At 41.7% G+C, this 18777-nt stretch overlaps 1 pseudogene; it reads right to left on the bottom strand.

The window, feature by feature from the left end:
- Positions 1–883: 883 nt before the first annotated feature.
- On the bottom strand, positions 884–8321 carry LOC115567206 (uncharacterized; annotated as a pseudogene).
- Positions 8322–18777: the final 10456 nt, after the last annotated feature.

Raw genomic sequence — 18777 nt, 5'->3', positions numbered from 1 at the left:
ATCTGTAAAGACTTTGTCAAATGGAATGTCCAACTCCAGGTGCTCAGTTTGTGTCCAGATAACCAGCTTACAGGTCTGCAGCTGCAGGCACATCATTGTCAGCTGGACCTGGAGGGATAAATGTAAAATATGGCTTAGTGTTTATTTTAACCCTCCTATGATGTTCGGGTCAAATCTGACCGATTTACAACTTCATAAGATCCTAAACATTTTATTTTTCTTCTGATTGTCTCGAGGCTTTATGATATCCTCCACACTAGGCATTTGAACATATAAAATTTCTGATCAGCACTTTCAATGAATTTTGAGTCATCTAATCAATTTTGTAACACCTGTGGTGTTCCCGGTCAAAATTGACCGGCATATGAAATGAATGGGTAATACTAGATTATGTTAATTCCTTAGATGGAAAACATCCCCATGTACACACACACTTCTACATCCACAACCACAAACATCGTCCCACCCTCACATACACACCCACACACGCACATATACAGTATATATTCCCCCACGTGTACCACACATTCCTGACTGAAGAATTAGATGTCATTTATGGGAAACTGTCTCTTTCTCTCGCTTATATGCCCACCTGGGAGCCACACACACTCTCCAGACCTAACAATGTATCAAACCTGTTCAAAGGTCCAATATATACAGACTTACACATTTCAAACTCAACAATTAGGTGTTTGTTATAGGAACTGATCTCTTTCCCATGCTTATGTGCCCATCCCTACACGTGAACCACACTTTACAAAATAGATTATCTTCTCCCAGACAACCTATATAAAACTTTATTTGTGCCTTTCTGTCATTTGACTCTGTGACCACAATGAGTAGGAAATTTACTGTCAAAGAGGCTCTGGACCGATTTTTTGAATCAGATGAAGACGAGATCGAAGTTTAACTGGAGATAGAGGAAGATGTGTCAGTAATGGAAGACGACATCCATCCTGATTTTGATCCATACCTTTATGAGACTGACCAGTCAACAGATGGATGGATGCAACAGATTCCAGAGGAAGAGGCACATGCAGAAGAGGCACGAGAAGAAGAGGCACCTGAGGTGACATTCCAGTCCAAGGGCGACAACTTGCTCTGGTATTCTTCCTCCCAGGACAGAGGAGGCAGAGCAAGAGTGGAAAACATTGTAAGGATGATGCCAGGGCCAACACGATACGTAATATCTCATTTGGATGACATCAAGTCCAGCTTCCAACTCTTTTTACCAGAGTCCATGGAGGAAATTATACTGGACATGACAAACCTGGGGGGGAAGTGTGTGTTTGGGGACACATGGAGAGAGTTGGACCAGGTAGACCTCCAAGAGAATATAAATAAAACAAGTTAGCTACAAATGTGATGCCTATGTTTGCAAGGCACACTCCAACCTGATTGTACAATGCCACTCCTGTGTGGCACACACACACACACACACACCACCACACACACACACACAGATGACTATTCATGATGATTTTTTCTGATGTTCTGAGAATTTGGTCTCCGTTTTGATTATTATTATAATTTTCAGTGTCTATTCTTTGTATATTCACTGCAGTTATGCATGTTTACAACTAGTTGGAAACATTGTTTACAGCATTAAAGGGTGTTAAATAACATTTGGTAAATGATTATGTTCTAATTATGTTTTTTTGTGGTAACATAAGAGCAGTTAAACCTGACTGGTCAAATTTGACCGCGAACACCAAAGTAAGGGGGGAGAAACGAACATAATACAAGGGTTAATGAAGGCTTACAAGTACCCTGTCACATTAGTTCATACATTACAATTAAAATGTACCCACCTTGAGGTAGTATCCACGTGGCCCATTGGGGAGAATGAAATAGCTTCCATCTTCTAAGCATCTAATGTCACCAGTTGGCTGACTTAGAAACTCTGCAAGTGATGTGCTGCTCTTTAGTGGACACTTGATCTCTAGGAGCTGTGTTGAGTCCAGAATTCCATCTGGGCTCGCTCCAAACCAGGGATGGTCAGGACACAGCACCAGGCCTCTCCGCTCCACAGTGTGCCCTTGAGCCTCCATGAGCTCTATGGCTTTCTCCTCATTCTCTTTGCCATATTTAGTGGCAGTATTGCCAGTGAAGGTGGGGTGCAAGTGTTCACTGAGGAACTTCTGTGGGTTTGTAGTGCTTCGTTTAGGCACTCTCTTTGCCGTGCTCGCAGTCAGTCGCAGCTTCCTTGCATCATGCCAAAGTTGTGATGCACTCTGTATTTGGGTCTCTTCACTCAACTTCTCCACCTGAGCTGGGCTTAGCTGAACATTGGATTCATAAAAACTGAGACACTTCCTGCAAGTCAGCATTGTGCTGTGCTCTGTATGGGGTATCTGTAGATCATTCTGGCTCTGAGAAGACTCATCTACAACTAATCTGTAACACTGTTGAAGGGGGCCATTAGTCTGCAGCTGATACAGTGGGGCCATCACAGACGAACGGATGTAAGTTTTAAATTCTCTGTGATCCTTGAACAGTTTGGGAGCACACTCTGCTGATGTTGCACCTGTGGGATCTGATGTTGATGCTGATGCTGATGCTGATGAGCCTTCATGAATGTGGTCTGCTTTATGGCGTTTAAAATTGATGTGTTTCACCCTTTTAAGCTCAGCATTCTTTCTTGTGCCTGCATTCCACTTTCTCTGTGCATCAGTGCATGATGTCCCTGTCTTTCCCTGTCTCACAGCATTCTCAACCTGATTTGAAAATAAATTAAAGATTCATTCGTTCATTCATATCTATTTACCGTATGTTACCAAATAATAGCCGGGTATCAATTAACGCAGGGTCCCCTTTAAACGCCAGGTGCAGATGTATATTTTGATAAATTAATGCCGGGTCTAATTAATTTTTTCTTTTTTTTTTAAATCAAGGAAGAAGACGTGACCACTGACACTAAACGTTTTTCCTCGCCTTTTTCACATATTCGTGCTGCTTTCTGTCAGTCAGTATCACACTGATGATCACAATGGCGATATATAAATAAAAAGCACGACTTGAAATTCAAACTTTCTGTCATAAAATATGCAGAGGAAAACTCTGGAGAAGCAGCCGCTAGACGTTTCTCTGTCGACCCCAAGAGAGGGAGAGATTGGTGATAAAAAAAAAACAAAAAAAAAAAAAAACGGAGCTGTCCGAGGAGGACAGCAACAGGGCCAGGCTGCCTGCTGGAGGCAGGAAGAAGGCTAGAGAGGAGCTTGAGATAAACATGCGGGGATGAGTTATCAGCAAACGGGCACGCCACGAGAGAGTGTCCCGCATGATGATCAGGGCGAAACAAATGTACGCCACCGTGAGTGACAGCAGAGATGAGGAGTTATCTGTGAGTGCTGGTTGGATGAATCGTTTCCCTCACCACAACTTAACTTGCAGACGGATGCCAGAGAACTCACCGAGAGGTGAAGTTTGTGACATTTTCATCCCGGATTTTTGTGAGGAAGGAATTAAACGCCTGTCCCAAATAAATGCCTCGTCTGTTAAGTGATTGAAACAAATAAACGCCCCGGCTATTATTTGGTATTTTATGGTATTCCATTCATAGATTAAATACATTACATGATTGCACACATTACATGATTATATACGTAACACCATGAATGAAAAGGAGCAGGAAAAAGAAAACTTATGATACCTGCTCCTTTCTATAGTTTTAATTACATTTAATTGACGAATTGACATTTAATTGACTACAAAAATAATCGTTTGTTGCAACCCTACATTAAAAGCAATGAAAATTATTATTAAAACTAGCAGAATGATCAACATATACCTTCCAAAGGATGGCAGCAGCGTGGCTGCAAGATCTGCCTTGACCTGCAACACATGAACACCCTGCTGTTTGTATTTCACCCGATGATGACACTAAAACCCAGGCTCGGTGGTGGGGGACTTTAAGGCTTTGGCTGGGCTCTACGTCTGATTGTGTCCCACGATCTCTTTTAACCAAACGCGTCCCACCTTATTACTGTGCAGATACTGATACGCCTCAGAGCTTTTTAGGTTATTCATTGCCTCCCCGTCCGAAGCGGCAGAGTTGATAAAGTAGCTAAATATACTACTGTATGTTAATTTAGGCCACTTTTTCAAGTCATCCTCCCACCCCTTTATATTATTAGGCAGTGGGATTGCAATGCCGTCTTGTCTGAGCTGTGACAGCTGGTGTTCCCACATGTTTTAGGTAATCGGCGGAGAAAGATTAGCGCTGACAGCTAGCATAAAAGCATAAAAACGCCGGTTCCGGTTTATACCGGAAGTCTCACCCATAATTCACGCAAGGGCTCATGGGAGCTAGGAACAAGGTGGATACTTAAACGTCATCTGATCGGCCTGATGTGATCTATTTTGAGAACTCCAATCAAAACCGCATTATCGGCCGATTGCGATTGGTTGCCGATTGATCGGTGCATCTCTAGTCCTACTAGGGCGCATGACACTGAAATAAAAAATAAAAGACAGACATGAAAAACATTTGTGTGTGTGTGTGTGTGTCTAAACCTAGACGAGTGTTTCGCAAGCTCTCTGGCGTTGTTTGGCTGCATGCCGCTTTCTGGCCAGCGCCTCCTCTTCTGCTTTCGCTCTTCTTGCTGCAGCAGCACTTGAGGATGGCTGGCAGTCACTGGCTGGCAGGATGGCTGGCAGTCACTAAGTTTTTTTTTGTTGCCTTTTTTTGTGTGTGAAACGATTTCCAAATAATTTGACTCTATTGTGAATTTAGTTTGATGCATGTTTTTGAGTGATACGAATACATAGAAAAAAATATTATTCAACAATGTATTTTTTTGTGCAAAATAAAAGATATTTAACAGAACTCTGTCCTGCTTAACTTGACAGAATAAATATTTTTTATTATTCTGTCAATATTAAATATTTATTTATTTAACAGAACTGTCCTGCTTTACTGAAAACAGTATAAAATAACAGAAAACAATAGAAAGGTTGTTACTTTATTACTGATATATAGTTCATGTGTAGTATATCAACTGCCTGTGCAGTACAGATTATGCACATCACATCTATCTATGGACTGTTTGAACTGACATGTGTAAGGTTGTATATATGTGTATAATCAAAGTACTTCTACTAGTATATGCATGTGCAAGTGTCGCGATCACTTGCTTTTGGCTCTAACAAAAAAGGGATGCAAAAATTGCCTATATGACATTGTGAGTTCCTTTTTTGGTTCTTTGTTGTATTGCACATATAGCTCTTTAAGTGTTTTCTGGAGGACTCTTCTATATACCTTGTCCTTGTTTTTGGTCACTGTGTCTTTTTTTCCCCTGGTAGCAGTCTGTTATTTTCATTCCTACACAGAAAGCGTGTAACCTGTGCCCTCTTCTGTGCAGCAAGCTTCTTGGCTCCCCTGTGGGCTGTAGTTCTCACTAATAATTTTGGTTTTGTCGGCCCTTTTGAGACATTTACGTAATTTCTCAGATTTCTGATGTGACAGTTTATGTTGCCTCTGAAGTTTGGCAATTTCATCCTTCAGTTTTGTCTTTTCTTTCTTTAATTTAGCGAATCGCTTGGATGTGTTACTATTATTTTTTTCTGTGGTAGATGGAGCAAGTGGCGGAGCATTCTCCTGATGATCATTTGGCTCCGTGGGTCTGGATAGGGGAGGATGAGGCTGATGTTCATTTGCCTCCCTGGGTTGGGGTTCAAGTTGATCTTCAAGATCTAATTCATTTATAGACTCTGGAGTGTTGTTCATGATTTCGTTGGGGTCAATCTTTCCCTCTGATTTCTTTTGTCTATCCTCCACTGATCCCTTTTCTTCTTTGCAACAGAGGGAGTCATCAGCCCTACAGGGACTTTAGGCTTAGATTTGGCCTTGTTTTTGTAGTAGCTAGACACAAAGAGAATGAGTATTAGATACAGACTGTAATCACAGATTTTTCAATAATTTAAAAAGGGATAGATCACTGACAATTGGGTAACAGAAGAAGGTGAAAACAAGGCAACTCAAATCGCTGTAAAGAAAGTGCTTTCCTTGTTCCTCCTTCCCTTCTTACCTCAACACTATCACTTCCAATAAATTAGCTTTAACCCTTGTGTGGTGTTCATATTTTTGTAACTCAGCCAGTGTTCGTGGGTCTGTTGGACCCGCTGCATTTTTGGGTTTGAAATGCTACATTATCAAACTATTTTGTGTTAAAATTCTCAACAGATGTTTACTTCATCCCAGTTACAAGCAATATAAACAGCCTATATGGTTAATATTTGCCCTTTACCTTTGGTAGATCACCTTTTATTAACTAGAGTATAACTCGTTTTGTTTGTTTTTTAAAAAAATGTAATAAAAAAGAAAGTCAAGATATGAGTGGAAAAAAAAATCAACAAATTCACAAATGGGGGAAGGTTTTTCATGACTACAGATTTTTATTTATTTGAACTTATTTAGAAATGTAACTCATTCAGGTCAGTTTACACAACACAAACTGAACTCATACAGTAACCAGTCTAGTCCGTCCAGACAACACATCGGCCCCATTGAACACATAGCCTTTTTATTACAGCCTATACAACACATGAGGGGCGGAGTTTCACTGTGTGTGTGTTGCATATGCTTCTTGCACTTGATGCATGCATATTGGGTTTTTCTGTCCTTTTTCGGTCCACACACTTCGCAGTGTTTCCTTTTGTTGCTGCTGCCCGCAACCTAGAATAATGAAAAGATCAGGATTTTTACCACCATCTCTTTCTTGCTAGGCATGTGTGTCAGACATATACTGCAACAGCATCACACACTTACTTCAGGCTCTGCAGATGGTGGTTCTGTAGGTTGGGTGGATGGGGAACCAGTAGTCTCCTTCTGAATCCTCCTCACGATGGCTGCAGAGGCTGGGGTTCTGGGAACAATCTGTCTCCTCTGGATTTGAGGTCTCACCAGTTCTTTTCCCAGTTCCTCAAGAAAGAGGTGTCTCCTCTGGAGCTTCCCTCTGTTCCATTCTGGCTTCAGTGCCATCAAAATGACAAAGGCATTGTCCAAGATGTCCAAAATGTTAAAGAAAATCACCAGTGGCCAGCGTAGGGCTTCCTTTTGTGGCATTATAATCCAGAATGATCTCTGGTTTCTGATGCTCTTGGCCAGAAATTCTCCCATCCCTGTGCAGGGTACTCATGAGTACCACGTTCTTTCTTTTCTTGGGGACATAGGATACCAGGGACGTGTCAGCCGTGTACATGAACTTGGAAGACTTGACAGGCCTGTTCTTTGTAGTCAGCAGTTGGGGTGGAAGCTGAGACTTGTTTTTCGGTAATGTTCCCACCATGGTCAGCTTCCTCTTTAGGAGCTCCTGTCCCAGCTTGTACGAGGTAAAAAAATTGTCGCATGTGATGTTGTGTCCACTGAGTCCCTGAGTCATGTCCAGGACAACTCTCATTCCTTGGTTTTTCTCAGGAGCTCCTCCATCAGGTTTTCCTGTGTAGACTTGAAAGTTCCAAGCATATGAGGAAGTGGCATCACAGGCAGCCCAGATCTTTATACCATATTTTGCTGGTTTAGATGGAATATATTGCCTAAAGGGGCAGCGGCCCCTGAATGGCATCAGCTGCTCATCAATGGTGACATTAGGCCCAGGGTTGTAAAACAGGGGGAGGAGGTGCACCCATTTGTCACACACTGTCCTGATGGCAGCTAGCTTGTCTCTCTGCCGTCGAGCTGGTCTGTCGTCTCAGTTATCAAAGCGGATAGTCCTGAAAATTATGTGGAAGTTGTCCAGTGACATTGTTGCACGGAACAGTTCCCTGCCAGTTTCTGCATCCCACAGGGATTCTGTGGATTCCCCTTTGGACCTTAACACTCCAGCAAGGATAAGAACCCCAAAGTAGGCTTGTAAATGCGTTTGGTCCATCTCATTTCACCTCTCCTCAAAAACACGCTTTCCCTCTAAATTAGTGCAATCCAGAATAATTTTCTGGATGGAATCTGGGATGAAAAGCTGAAAAGAAGACCTGATGTCCTGCACATGAGTAACTGCCATCCGTGTTGGCCCTGGTTGCATTCTTATAACATTGGCAGCTATGCAGGGTGGCTCATTTCTTGGGCAAGAATCACAAGATCCATATTTCTCTACCTGCTGCTGAAAGGCTTGTTCTGGTTCTGTAGGTGACTGCTGAAGGGCTGGTCCTTGAGCTGGCTGCTGACAGACTGTTCCCAGGGCTAGCTGCTGATGGGCTGGTCCTGTGGCTCGTCTTCGCTCTGGACCTAGCTGACGCTCATCCTCTTCATCGTAATCACTGTTAAACTGAATTTTCAGAAATGTGATCCACAAATTCTGAATCATCGTCCTCTGCATCATCATCTTCGCCCTCTTCCAAAATTAATTCCAAGGCCCTCTGAAAGGTGAATCTTTTGGCCATCTTGATCAGTTGTGATATGGAACCACACTGCCATAGCTATATATAGTGTCCCACCCCCCATTTGCAGCTGGGATAGAGTATGAGAAAATAAAGATGGGTTCCCACAAGACAGAGGATAACATATGCGGGAAAGGGAGAGTGAACGGTGTTGGTGCGTACATTTTTCAACAATGTTGCAACTTTGAAAACACACACTTTCCCCAATTTTCCCACTTTTATTAGCCCTGTATGAAATATAAATGTGTAGGGGGGGTGTACAGTGTATGGTCATTGAAAATGCGTTCTGATATATGTTCTACACAGAAAATGAGCCAAAGCCAATGAATATGACTTTGAAAAATAATTAATCGTATCTTTTTTCCTTTCATTGAAAAATGAAAACGGGTCCCACAGACCCAAACACCATACAAGGGTTAAAGAAATTAAATACAAGCAGGGTTCTTGCAGGTTTCAGCAAGTCAAATTTAAGACCTTTAAGACATTTTAAGACCATGAAAATTTAAATTTAAGACCTTCACGACACATTACCAAAAAAAATTCAAAATCAAATAAATTCTGAAAAAATCATTTTATTACAATGAGTTCAGTCATTAACAGATAAAACAGGCTAAAACAAACTTGCCGCCAAATAGAATATATTTAATATCATATTAATTAAAAAGCGCACTGCAACTTACAAATGCAAGAAAAAGCACACACTCACACTCTCTCACCGGCGCTCTCTCACTGACTCACTCTCTCTCTGTGAGTGTGAGTGAGTGTCAGATGATGAGTGTGTGTCAGAGAGGCAGTGTGTGTGTGAGAGAGAGAAAGAGAGACATCACATATTCCTAAGTTCCTCCCCTTTAGCACCAATCTCAGCCTCAATATTTTTTTAATACGACCACTTTATCTTTGTGTGCCCTTCTAAGGGCGTTTGACTTGGTCAGGAGCATGGCCATCTTAGATCCAGCCTTTCCCTCTGCTTCCTCTGGTAGCATGTCTGCCTACCTGGCAAGACAGTTGGAGACCTCTTCCAGGCTACTCTCTCTTTTTAAGAAGCTCTAGCCCATCCTCTGCCAGCTTTCTCTTCTGGCTTTGGATATCAGACTCTTTCCTGGTGCGCACCTGATCAAGAAAGACACGATACCTTGAACGGGCTGCACCAACACATGTGAGGAGCTCCTTGGTGAGGGGCACCTTTGTAACACCCCCATGCAGCTCTACATAATCACAGATGAGACGATTTGTGACGATGGCCTCCTCCTTCATATTTTCATTCTCCACCTCCTTGTTGATAGAAAATCCCCTTTCAACAGAGGCCTGCCCATGGGACAGAAGGAGCAATCGCTGACAAAAATCCCAAGCAGCAGGATAGGGATGGCTCATTCTCTCTTGCAGGTAGGGGTCTAGCCGCGTGCTGAATGGCTGGAAGCTGAGAAAAATCTTCATTCCTTGCCTCAACAGACGGGAACTCAAATTGTTGGACAATGGCATCCCCTAAAATAAAGTGAGTGATAAAAGAAAAGTCAAATATGCATATAGATAAACCACAGCACCCAAGACTCAAACTGACTCTTAACCTATGTAATGTCTTCAATAACAACAATAGCCTGTGTAAACTGATGGGACTTATTCAATACATGTGAGCCAGTGCACGCAGGACCATTATAAGAGGAAACTACAAAAGCAAGATGTCCATGCTAAACCAATACCCTGATAGGAAAAGAGAAACAGGCCAAATGAGGGACTAAATGTGTGCAACATAGAGAAATGCTTGAAACACAGTATTATAAAAATCAGACTACAGTTGAGCATGGTACTCAAACTTTGGTTCATAACCCCTTCCAACTCTATTCCTACCAGCAGATACACCTGCCAGCTGTTTGTCCTTCAGAAATTTCTGTATTAGACACTTCATCCTGGTCTTGCATCTGTCTGGGTCCCTGAACATGAGAGACGGGTCCAGACACGCCATCTGCCTAACTGTTACATATTTCAAGGGGCTCTTCTCCTGAACTTTCCTCACGATGTTTGAGAGTCCCTGCATGCAATCCCTCCTAAACTCAAGGACCCTTAGCTCTGCACTTTTACTGTTCTGGATAGGGGATTGTGCAATAAAAAAAGTACATGTCATTAGTATCAAAAAAAAAGTTATGTAGTTAGGCAATCAGTCAGTTTCTAACTGTTTTTCACACTTTGTAACTGACATAGTATGCTAAACGAAATGACACTTGTTGCCTGCAAAAAAAAAAAAAAAACAACTTAAGAATGATGACAATACCTTGAGAGCTGCCTCAGCACCCAAACCGATGTCAACCCTCTGTTGAAGGAGGAGCAAGTTCTTGTCAGACAGGTCCAGTGTGATAAGCTGAAAGGCAGTGATGTCTTGCAGGACCTCTTTTAACAAAGCGCCTCAGTAGACTCTGTCAGAAGACAAATGAAATACAATTCCCTTGTATCATGTATGCAGTGACATCATAATTGTAATCTAAAAAGGTAAAGATGACAGGTATTTAGCCCGTCTAATTAACAATAACAGAGTTAGTATTAGGAAATGTCTTGTCTATTCTGTTGTGACTGTGCACTACACAGGTTTCACCGTGGGAGAGTGGGAAACGTCCTCTCGATTCTTTTGACATGTGAAGAAATTGACATTAAAGCCACTTTGACTTTGAAAAGGGTTTCATTCAATTAACAAAGCAATTCACATGTAGGCCTAACAATGTGACAAATACTTTGACTTGGATAAAAACAATCACCAGAGATGAATAAATAAACAAATAGAATGTATGCTGAGAGGTTTATGTCAACAAGTGATACTGTAAATAATTACCTTAACCAACTCAGCCAAGTCTTTGCCAAAGAAAGGCATCACAGGTTCATCCGTCTGGTACTTTTTCATGAATGGATCAAAGGTCCGGGCCACGGTCATGAAGAAGTGCATCCTCACTGTGGTTAAGGGATCCTTGTGAGTGGCTTCTATGGTGTCAAATGATGTTGTCTTGGGGTTTGGCAGCTCTTGTTTTTTGCATAGCTTCTAGGTAAAGCTTCAGAGATGGCCAGACCGCCAGAGCCCTCTCAATTACGGGAAGATTTTCCAGCCAACGATGGCCGCAGAATGGCTGAGGGAACACTGAGGATTTGGTGACCCTTACAAAGTCCTCCCTCCTCGCTTGAACATGGTGAAATAATGTATGCATTGCCCTTAAGATCTTGTCCACATTCCACATCGAAAAGCCGGCCTTGAAGGCACTATGTAGTGTGTGGAGCCCAAAACTGCCTACAGACACCAGCTGTGCACACCCGTAGTTCTCAGCATGGTCAAGCTGGAGGAGCTCTAAAACATTAGGCCCATCCATGGAGACTGACAACAGCCTGCTGCGGTCCAATTGATCCAAAGACTCCTTTTGTGTTTAAAATAAGGAGAAATAAAAAGACAGATATACATCATTAAAGCAATAGCACACACACACACAGTACATTTAACCATCTACATGTTTGACTACAAGCCTTTCTTCATGTATCCATGTAGGTTTGTATAACTATGACTGCTAATGTGGCCTAAACTGTATGTGAACCTACATTATTCCCTATCTCTTGATCACAGACTATTTTGCTATCATGCTTGTTGTACATTGTATGCGTTTGTTATGTGTGATGTCTCTATGTCTTTGAGCTGTGTGGACCCTGAATTTCCCCTAGGGATAAATAGAGTTTCTATCTAAATGTTGTGTGAGACAATAGGCTAATCTAAATCTAAACTGATAACACAAATTAAACCATATTACAATGTTAGGTTACTTTAACTACAGCTTTAAATGGAGAGACAGACATAACTTTCTAAACGTATTGTTTCCTTAGTCTCAAAATTGATGAGTAAAAGAATAGCCCATTAAACTTTCACTTACTATGACATGTTTCAGTAGGTCCCGCGCTGTCCCATGTCCTATGAACTGTGAGCCCAGGTACTGCGATTTTACAATGCCATCGTTCCAGAAACGAACGTGGACGTCAAGCTGCTTGGTCTTGGTGGTTTGGTTTAGGCTTTCATCGAAAATAACGACATACGGCCCGGTAAGAGAACGAATTAATTCCCTCTTTATGAACTCACCCAATCCAAATCTTGCCACATAGGCGATCTTATTTGGCCCGCAAAAGAACGTCTTCACGATTGCTGAGTCGGGGAACATAACTCGGAAGAGATCGCAAATCTCGCTGTTGCAATTGAATAAATGGTGTTTTGACACAGTGTGAAGAATCCAGAGCACCTCTGCTTTCGACGTGTCAGTCGATCCAAAAGTTGCGCTCACCCGAAGGTCGTTCGACGACGGAGCTGTGATATTTCGCTGGATACCGGAGGGACCAGGCATAGAGGAGGAGGATCACGGCAGGGACGGTAGAGGTGAGCCGGCACAAAACTGGCTAATTGGTCGAGTCTGCTGAAGGCATTATTCAGCTAGCTTATGTTTGCCCAGCTCTTTTTAAGACTTTAAGACCCCGCGGGAACCCTGTACAAGGCAACTCAAATAAATTGCTTTCCTTGTATCCTCACACTCCGTAACGATGTATATCTGCCCTTTGTACCGTGACGCTAATGCTAGCACATACACAAAATGAACCCCTGAACTGAGGAACTTGTCACTGCAGGTTCTTCTTGGCTAAGGGTGGATGACGACACACATGTGAACCCCCTTGATGTGGTCATCGTATTAAGTGTCTGCACAGATGAGTTTCACTGGGAGGTGAAAACATGTTGGAGGTTCACGCTATCCTCCCAGATCCATTCGCTGTGCATACATGTGCAGACAACCTGCCAGAATCATTCTGCAGCGACAAGGTTGCGTTTCTCCTCAGAGCGTGGGCCCAATGCAATTAAAATCAAATTAATCATCAATTCCCATTGATTTTAAGTAAATTCAATGAAAAAGAAAACTGAATTTAAATTTAGTTCAACGGACAAAAGCGCTTACCTGGAGGCTCCCCAACAGGCAGCTGGTTCTGCACCAACTTCCACATAGGGCCGCTCCATGGAGGCTGAGGCTGACGCAGTACCTTAGGAATAGTAGACATAGATTTGTATGCCTTCTGCCGCTTGCGGGAAGTGATCCTGGCTGGACAACTTAACACCACAGAGGCTGGCGGTAAAGAGGTGGAAGTGCATGGCAGGGAAGAAAATAAGCGAGAGAAAGAGATAGAAGAGGCAAAGATAGGGCGAGAGGAGGAGCTAGTAGAAGAGCCCAAGGTAGGACCAGAGGAGGAGTGAGATGGAGCGCCAGCAGCAGAGCTACAGGAGGAACGACTTGACCTTTTTCAGGAGCCGCTGCGGGAGGCAGGTGCTGGGACCCTGAGGGGAGCATCAAGCCCATGAACACACCATTGAGTCAGCACATATAAAGTTTAAGTGCACAGAATACAGTTTACTATTAGGGATGTCACGAGAACTGATATTTGCGATACCTTTCAATTCTAAAATGTCAAAACACAGACGATGTCCATTTTTCTGAAGTACCACTCACATCGATTCCAGTGTTGAATCGGTGCAGCGCTTCCTCAGGAACTGGGGCAGTATACGACTCAGAGTGTTCCAGTCGATACTTACGTTCAGAAGTAGTAGGTCAGGAACAAGTGAAACTACAAATGGCATGACAAAAACATGTGGAAGATGGCAACTGCGGCTGCAGCAATAGCCCCTACTCGACTTGTTGATAAAAAAGGCACAAAGAGTTGTGTATGGAAGTACTCTGCATATGAGGCAGATGACTGTGGCGTTATCATTAATCCGCAAAAGCCATTATGCAAATGATGCTACGGTGGTCTTCAGACCAAGGGAGGTAATACTTCCAACTTAGCAAAGCACCTGAAAGACCATCATCCGGATTGGTTTAAAGAATTCAAGGTGAGTTCTGATTCATATTAACAACATCCAAAGAATGAACGTTTTCTGGTGTTTTTTTCTCTGTGATACTGTTTGGGATGGTGGGCACATTTGTTATGGCTTATGTTATGTACATTGCTGTCCCATTCCTGGCTTTTTAAAAAAAAAATCATTAGACAGCCCTGATTTTTAAAAATCAGGGCTGTGTGTCAGGTTCTGGTAAACAGGGGAATACTCAGGAGGAAGGAGGTGGACCCAAACGCAGTTAAACAGGGGACTTGAGGTACAAAATCCAAAACAGACAAAACGGGGACGAAAGAACAAAGTAGCAGCTGAACAGTGAAACAACAAAGTGCAAAGGAAAAAGGGCAAAGTACAAATCAAAACCAAAGTTCAAATCAAAATGCAAAATGCAAAACTCAAAATCCAAAAACACATATCAGAAGGAACAGGGAACCGACAGGAGCAGACAGGCGCAGGCATGAGCAGGGGCAGACAAAACCATACAAAATGCGTACAATGTACGGACGAGGAGTGAAGGGAAACACACAGACTAAGTACACAGATACTGATTACCAAACGAGGAACAAGAGAGGAGAAAGAGGAGGGAGGAAGCCAGGTGTGTTAACGAAGGGGAGGAGCACAGAGGAGCAGACCAGGAGGGAACAAGGCAGACAGACAGAGGGAGACAGAGGGCAGACCACAGGAAAAACTTAAAGGCACAAGGCAGGAAAAAATTCAAACGTGACACAACACAAAAAACACAAGGCAAAATCAGGAATCATGACACTGTGTGTGTGTGTTTGCGTGCGGGCTGGAGCCGATGTGCAGGGCAGGCAGGTGCTTGTGCTTTATACCTGTGCTCTTTCTTTGATATTTTTCTAGTATTTTAATAAAGAAATTCATGTTTCAAGTTCGAGTACATGGAATCTTAGAAAATCCTTTTTCTTTTTATCGTGGTATCGAAATTGCCATTGAGAATCATGTAATTTTACTGGTATTGCCACCGACTACTGAATTTTTGGTATCGTGACACCCCTATTTACCATAATAACTGTGACTGTATGTTTGTCAAACACAGGAAATTCAGTCAAAATAACTTGTTCCCACTAATTAGAATTACTTCTCCCTTATAAAATAAACAACCAGAATTTATTTTTAGATTCACAATAAAGTGTTTAAGATGTTGATATAATATTGTCATAGAGATGGAGCCACATTAAATGTTAAACATTCACACCAGTTGCTGTGTGAATACCAGCTTTTGTCTCAAAATAGCTGAAGTTGTGAAAATATAACATGACTTGAATTATTAAGTGCTGCACTTGAGTCAATGTACTCTGCTAACAGTCTGAAAGCTAAATCTTACTCTCCTCCAGAAACCTTTTAGAAAGTGACATTTGCACCAGACTCTATTCAACAATATGCCAATTTTATATTGACTTGCTGACTGACAAACCTGCAGACCTCCTGCTGCAGCAGGACTGAGTCTTAATGAATAAATGGAAACAGTGATTCTCATCAGCACTACAGGCACATTCACCTTTTCTGGAGGAGAAGTGTCTGTCTGCAGTGGTTTGCAGCTGATGACTGATGATGTCTGTGTTGGTCAGGACAACAGGAAATTACATATTGAAATAAGTTTTTTTAAAGAAATGTTTGTGTCAAACTCAGTCACATTAGATTAAATCACACTAATTGACGTTTTTTCCAATAATTGTGACAAAAGCTAGCTTAAATCAGTGAATTCAGAAGGGTTTATGGTGAAACGTGCACAACAACACAGGACTGAAACATTTATAAATCTCACTTTCTTCTTGACAGAAGTGCTCTTGTCAGTGACAGTGGGCCTCCAGCAAGCGTTGAGATGCCAAAAGTCCTCAGTGGGTCTTTCTTCGTGGACAAATGGTCGAGTTCAACTGGAAAAAGCTTGTGAATTTCCTTCTGGTCGTTAGAGGTCTTGTTAATGTTTTGGTCCTGACCGAATGATGCACCTGGAGACGAACTCTAGGCCTGTATATGTATCTGTAATATCTGAGCATACAAGATATCACTTATAAGTAATATTAATATTAATCAGCATATTGTGTGTATTTATTCCTGCACATTATAAAGCTGCTACGGCGCCATCGGGTGGGCTCACGATAGAACTGCATGTAGAGGAGAAGTTCTGGTTCAGTCCAATTTAGACAGTGCAAAAATTATTGTAGCCTCACATGATTTATTATTCTACTGGATCTGCTGTTAGATATTGAAGTTCATTTGGCCCTGGCTGACCTGATTGTTGACACCCACATCCATCCATCCAGCACCTACAAGCACAATCAGCTGATTGCTGCTTGTGACACAGATCATGATGACAAATAGGTGAAACAAAAAAAGAAAAGAACTTAAGATCTCTGTGACTTACAGCAAAACAATAAAGATAGATAAATCTAGTCAGATTATAGTCTGAGGAAACTGTGACTTTTTAATTCCTGAGTGAACTGTCCCTTTAAACTCTGGCACAGAAAAGACAAAGATGTGTTTTGTTGTTGTTCTCTGGGCTGGACATCTGGAGAGGTGCATCAACTTGACTGTTGTTGTGTGTTGGTAACTGTTGTTCTTATAATATGGGATGTGGAGTGGTATGTGGTGCAGGTGTTTTGTCACTAGAGGGCAGTGTAGAACAAAAAAAACAAACCGCAGACTAGATTACACACACATTCCACATTTGGAAAGATTATTTTCAATATTTTATTTATACTTTATTCAGAAAGCAAATCACCTATGAAGCTATATCATTTACCAATAAACATGTTAATTTCTCATGTGGAAATTTTCATTCATCTGTGAAAAAGCCAATAAATTGTGAAAACATCCAGTTCACATTTGACATTATCTTATTTTCACATGTTGACATTTTAGTTAGCATGTAAAAATGTGTCAAAATGGGGAATTCACATGTGAAGATTTCATGTACCATGTTTCCACATGTCACATACAGTATGAATTAGGGCTGGGCGGTATGGCCTTACAATAATATCACAATATTTTTAGGCCATATCATGACTGTATATGTATGACATATACAGGGGTATTTTCAAGTCTTCTCAAAAGCACTTCATAAATGTTATGACAGATCAACAAAATCCAACATCACTATATTATCATAGGGACGACTATTGTCATAACACAATTTGAATTTTGATCAGTAATCATCTGTGTTGTGGATATAATGACGTCACAAAATAATGTGTGACATTATTTTCTCTTAAATTGATACAACTGTAGTTCACAAAGTGGCCAGTCACATGAAATTTATTCAACTCAAATGTGATATTGATTTGACTGATTTCATGAAACTGTCACGTTTTTTTTTTTTTTTTTGAGCACGTGACTTTTTCACAAGCCTCCTCTCTGACACAACATTGAGACACGGCTAATACCATATATGACAGTGCACCTCTAAATCCCCTCAAATCCCATTTCCTTCCACCTTTCCTCGAGCATTTTCTTTCAGTTTCATCGTCGGTGGCAAGACATGAAATTACACATAATTGCAGTTGTTTATTGGATGTGATAATGGCACCTTTTAAACCCTGTCCTGAAATTGCTTTGCAATTGTCCTACCTTGACAACATTAGAGGAAAAACCACGCAGCTGACATCCGACAGTGCCCTTTACCAGCGTCAAAAAAAACCCAAAACACATTTACCTTTATTCATTCATGCATTCATTCATTATGGCATGTCATGAATAATCACAGCTGATAGTGTTAGTGACACTGACTTTACAACAGAGTTTATTGTCCCGGTTGGTGTTTATCATGGACTACGGTATGTACTGGGTAACAATTACAAAGTGTAAATGTATTTGTAAAACCAAACACAATCAAAGCTTAAATACAAATATATGGATCAGTAACTACTCCCTCTCCCCAGCTGCGATTTGTTCACAGGCACTGTAAGCATATCAAGCTAACTTAGTCACACAGGGCCGAATGATGCAGGGATTTTGCGCTTGGTCAGGGATGAAATAGGGTGAAATGACAAAGATGACTGTTTTTAGTATTTATTTCTGTCTTTTCCTGAATTACACTGGACACCCACATGCACAACAGGAGGTTAGTCAGTCCTGCCCTAAATACATATGACTGGCTCCTTTTGCAGACGTCAATAGTGCACAGATCTTGCAAGAAAAACCCAACTCGAGAGGGACGGTCAGGCAACCCTCTGATTAGAACAGATGTCGATATATCTGAAAGCTTCTAAGACAGGTGTCTGCTGAGGATATTTGGCCCTCTGTGTGTTTTGACGCTCTGGTTACTGTAATAAACACTGTTGATTCAGGGTCATGCCAACCAATCTTTGAGACGCTCTCAACAATTAGAGGCACTCTTATGTTTTGGGCTTTCTCTGGTCCAATGGAGGTCGTCAAAGGTTTTTCTGTAGACCTTCTTAGAGGCAAGATGACTGACGTCTCATTTTGGAATATCAAACACACCGTTATGATGAATGATTAATCTCTCTCTAAGCAATAGGACACCTTTTCTACAAATG

Source organism: Sparus aurata, chromosome 17, assembly GCF_900880675.1.
Source record: "Sparus aurata chromosome 17, fSpaAur1.1, whole genome shotgun sequence".
Classification (NCBI taxonomy): Eukaryota; Metazoa; Chordata; class Actinopteri; order Spariformes; family Sparidae; genus Sparus; species Sparus aurata.
This window is presented reverse-complemented; position numbering and strand designations above follow the sequence as displayed.